The 4908-nt window shown below is 34.7% G+C and overlaps 1 long non-coding RNA gene across 6 annotated transcripts in view; it reads right to left on the bottom strand.

Moving 5' to 3' along the window:
* Positions 1-3206: 3206 nt before the first annotated feature.
* The window catches only part of LOC106876430 (uncharacterized), a 56704-nt gene continuing 55002 nt past the window's right edge, over positions 3207-4908 (bottom strand). For all 6 annotated transcript variants that reach the window (XR_008266260.1, XR_008266258.1, XR_001410246.2 and 3 more), the window contains one exon: positions 3207-3425. This is a non-coding gene — a long non-coding RNA (uncharacterized LOC106876430). The remainder of the gene's footprint in view (positions 3426-4908) is intronic.

Below are 4908 nucleotides of genomic sequence, written 5' to 3'. Positions count from 1 at the left end.
TTGGTAAAAAGTCCAGAATTAATTAACTGTCAAGAAGAAGAAAAAAAGCAAGAAATAAATGGCTTCTTAAAACAACCAACGCAACCAGGTGAACATCGCTGTTATTTAGGGCAGGACGAGTATGTTGAGCGTGGGGAAGGGGAATTATGAAATGAATACATCAAGAGAGTAAGAAAAATATGGCTCTCTTTCATTTCAACAATCTATAAACATATTTTCCCACAATACATTTGTAGTACTTACCTTAATCCCTGCTTTCGGAGATTTTGATTGAACACTCAGACCGATAGATGCGAAGATCCGAAAACCGTTGTGACCGATAATTTTACTGGAAACAAATACTTATATTTTCGTGATAAGAAGAGAGGTAGAGAATCTGAAATTGTATCAATAATATACCTGGATCGCATTGTGATGCCAAAGCAACATCTTTAGCAGAGAAACGACTATCTTGCTGAAGGTTGTAAGCATGAAATGTGTTATATGCGAACTGATTAACTTAAAAAGAAAGCAACAAATAAAAACTGAACAGACCAGTTTTTAAGGAATATTTATTGGTTTCAAATTTTGGTACAGGACCAGTAGTTTCGGAAGAGGGATTAGGTTGATTAGATCGATCCCTGTGCTCAATTGGTACTTATTTTATGGACTCCCATCCACGAAAGGCAAAGTCGACCTCGGCGGTATTTGATCTCAGAATGTAGAGACGGACGAAATGCCGCTAAACATTTTGCCTGGTGTGCTAACGATTCTGCCAGCTCCCCGCCTTACTCTTTAAGGAATATTGGCAGCTTCTACGTAGCCGACCAAAACCAGGAAAGGTTATCTCTCTGCAATGCAGGAACAAGAAACTCCACAGAGGTACATAATTCACAAAGTATACAAGTCATAATTCACAAAGTGCCAAGTCCTAATAAATACAGCCCGATGAAGACTAATAATGTAAACTAGTGTTCTTAATTTGGTGGGTTGCGAAACTGTTGGCAATATATGAGGTGGTATCAAAAAGTTCCTTGACTAGCTATGTTCCAGCTTCCTGTCCATGACAAAATCGCAGACTACAACATACACGTGATCACAAAAACACTAATTTCACAACTTACGAAGTAAACTCTGTGATGTCACTCGGCACACTGCCTCATGCCGGTCGCTGGATATCATAACAATGGTGATCACAACTATTTCAAACAACAACAAAAATTTCAATTATAGAAGAAATCAGGAATTATGAAATGCAAACCTTTGGTTGATGAACTTAACTATGTGTGTGTGTGTGTGTGTGTGAGTGTGTATGTGTGTGTGTGTGCGCGTTTGTTTGTTTGTGTGTGTGTGTGTGTGTGTGTGTGTGTGTGTGTGTGTGTGTGTGTGTGTGTGTGTGTGTGTGTGTGTGTGTGTGTGTGTGTGTGTGTAACAATAAGGTATATTAAGGTATATTATAAAACTGAAAAACTGCTTCAGCTCGCGATACGTAAACACTTAAATCACACTACAACAAACTACATCCATTAAATTATTTTGTTTTGCCTGGCAGTAAGTTGAGTATATTGACTGTTTATTTCAAAATATAAAAAATTAAAACAAACAGCTGTGAGCTACAAAGATGATTATGAACAAGGAAGTCCAACATGTCTGCAACAGTGTTGACATTCCATATTAATAAATAGGAGCCAATTTCACCGGTTGGTAGCGCACCGATTGTAAGCAGGCTAATTTGTAGCGCACCCAAGTAATGGTATACCAGACTACGTATTTATTTCTCCATCCGCCTCTCATACTGTGTATCTACTTTCTCTAGACTTTGCACTGTCCATTTTTTAATCTAATATTTCCCTCACCCAGAACACCAATTTGATGGAATTTACTCTTTGCCCAGGTTTCTCGTGTAACTGTCAATATGCACTTGTACAAGAACATAAATGCTGAACAAGGCATTTATTTGCCATATCTTTACTCCACCAGGATAGAAATTACGAATTTTGATCTTAAATTTTATTTCAGTGATATTTCCCGTTCACTCTACACGTGGGAACTAGGGAATTGTTTTGGGGCTGCATCACTGAGTTTCAAAATATAATTCTTACTTAAATTTGTGTGAATTACTATCTCATTTAAACTTGTATTTTACGAACCTAAAGAAGTAAATATGCTCTATTTAACTACACTGAAATACATACGTGGCACAAGTTAACTTTCTGGTGGTACGTAAGAAGTAAAGGAGAATTGTGTGTGTGTGTGTGTGTGTGTGTGTGTGTGTGTGTGTGTGTGCGTGTGTGTGTGTGTGTGTGTGTGTGTGCGTGTGTGCGTGCGCGCGCGCACGTCTTACTGTTGTCTCTCCCACATCTGCCTTTTCTATACACATACATGAATTAAACTGAATCATACATGAATAAAAGGAGAAAAACCAGTTGTTGGAAGTAAATTGGAATGTCTACAGCCTGATACCAAAACTACTAAGAACTGTGTAAATATCCATTTAATATTGTTATTTCTAACTTGGGAATAGAAAGTTAATTTCTAACTCTAGCGAATTTAGTGTTAGGACACTAGAAGTGATGTAAACTGTTAAGAAGTTTGGAAATATTCTAAATCGATCTTCTATTCTTGTTGATATTTTTTGTATGTGTATATGTATCTTTGTGTGCGCGCGCATACAGTATAATCCAAGTTATGGATCAATTCTGAAGTGATCGATCCTACTGATAATGATAATGATTCTAATTTACCACATAGGTCAGTAAATAAAGAAAGGTGAAATACGAACGTTTTTAACTAAGTTAGCGATTTGTTCTGATAAAGTTTATATCTGTTGCAATATCATTAGTATTTTATCTGACTTAACAACAGACTTCCAATTAATGTTGCAATCTGTTCATTTTAGGGCGTTGGAGAGGATGAAGAGTGTGGAGGGCTGACTAGGCTGCCTAATTTGAATTTCAAATCCCAAAGGGTCAGAATTTGACGTAATATGGGAAAGATGGAATAAGAATCGATAACTTGCCCCTAAACTTGCAAAAACATGTTATTCAATAGAAGAAGGCATTATTTAATATTCTCTGTAAATAATAAGCTCAGAAGTGTTCTTTTTTAAAATATTAGGCGGTGATGGTGGTTATACACTACAAATATACATTTTTAAAGAATGTCATACAAAGAAGATTTAAATTGTAATACTTATATCAATAAACAGGTTATTATAAACCAAGAGCTTCAATCAAGAAGTATGTTTTATGCATCAAAAGCGCAAAAGAAACGTAAATTATTTAGCACATAGGCGCAAATATTCAAATATATAAAGAATAAATTATTTAAAAAAATCTTTTTTTTTAGTCATAGAGAGAAAGACAATGTTCGGAACCGCTGCAGGATCTGTCAGGTTGACTAGGTCGGTGTGGTTGATGCCCGGCTTGAACTTCTGCAATCGATATCTGTAGGGAGAAAGAGAACACAGTGTGAATTCCAGAGGATTGTGGTTTGAAGGAAAAATAATTGGATGAGTCTGTGATGACTATAGAGGTAGAGCTAGATGTGTCAGGTGATACACAGCTTGTGAGTCAGAGAAATGAAGATATAACACTATTGAATTATTTCTTTGGTTTCCATTAATTATATCATCCTTAGGAAATATGCATGCAATATTCGGAAAGTTATCGGACCCTTTGTATAAAGAGTTAAGCACATTAGAGTTGACTTGAGAGGTGAAATGGTTGAGCTGAGAAGATACATATTTTCTTTCCTTATTTTCTCCGTAGTTAGGTTTTTGTTAGTTATTATTTTTTTTTAAATGTCTAACAGCATTGAAGAGTACATAAAGCCATTATTAAATTGATGGCATGGAATCACTGACACATACTCTAACCTCAGAAGCTGGTTGTCCTCGTGCCACCACTACCCAAGTCCAAACTACGTATTTATTTCTCCTTCCGCCTCTCATTTTGTGTATCTACTTTCTCTAGACTTTGCACAGTCCATTTTTTTTTTATCTAATATTTCCCTCACCCAGAACACCAATATGATGGAATTTAGTCTTTGCCCATGTTTCTCGTGTAACTGTTAATATGCACTTGTACAAGAACATTACTCGATCAACCTGCTTCGAAAGGATGTAAAACTTGTGACATAGCCCCTTTCTCCAGAAACTATTCCCTAAAAATATCGAAAATCCCGATACTTTGAATCAAGAGTGCCCTCAAACAAAGCACCAATGAAAAAGAAACAAAGCAACTCTGCTGCATTCAGTTATTCTGTCCAGAATATCCAACTCTTAGAATTTACCCAAAGAGCATGCAAGGAAACAAGATAAAAGTTTTCAGCCAAAATCACACCACGATTCTTTTTCTTTTTATGAGTCCCTTAACTTTTCCTAAATCTGTAGTATGCTGGAAATATAATCCAGTGTGTGCCTTAACTAAAGATTAATAAAATGAAAATAGCGGGTGCAAAGTGCTATAATATTCTTAAGTACTGAACCTGCGAGAAAAGTAGAGGTTAAGAAGAAAAGAACTCAAAGCATTGTTGCTGTAGTTAGAATTTACTAAATAAATTTCTGAAATTGTTCAACAAATAGTGTAAGTACGTTTTTGTTTTTTATATTCTTTTTGCTTTTTACTGCATTAAAAAAAAATTTTATTGATATTTTTGACTTAAAAATTTGTTTGTCTATAGCTAAAACATTTCTGTCTTATTTTTAGTATTATATCATTTTTTAATTTTATTTTCTTATCCAAAAATTTTTAATCATAGATATTGTGTTAAAATTAAACTAATGTCGAATATTTGTAATTCAAAAATAAGAGTAGAAAATGTTAAGAAGATAATTTTTTTAAAGAAACAAAAGAATTAATTTCTTTAAAGTTTGCATTATCAGATAACAAAGTATTTTCTATTTACAGTCAGAAGAATATATTTAAA

The sequence above is a fragment of the Octopus bimaculoides genome, chromosome 19 (genome assembly GCF_001194135.2).
Source record: "Octopus bimaculoides isolate UCB-OBI-ISO-001 chromosome 19, ASM119413v2, whole genome shotgun sequence".
Classification (NCBI taxonomy): domain Eukaryota; kingdom Metazoa; phylum Mollusca; class Cephalopoda; order Octopoda; family Octopodidae; genus Octopus; species Octopus bimaculoides.
Note: the sequence above shows the minus strand (reverse complement) of the source record. Positions and strands in the feature narration are given on the sequence as shown.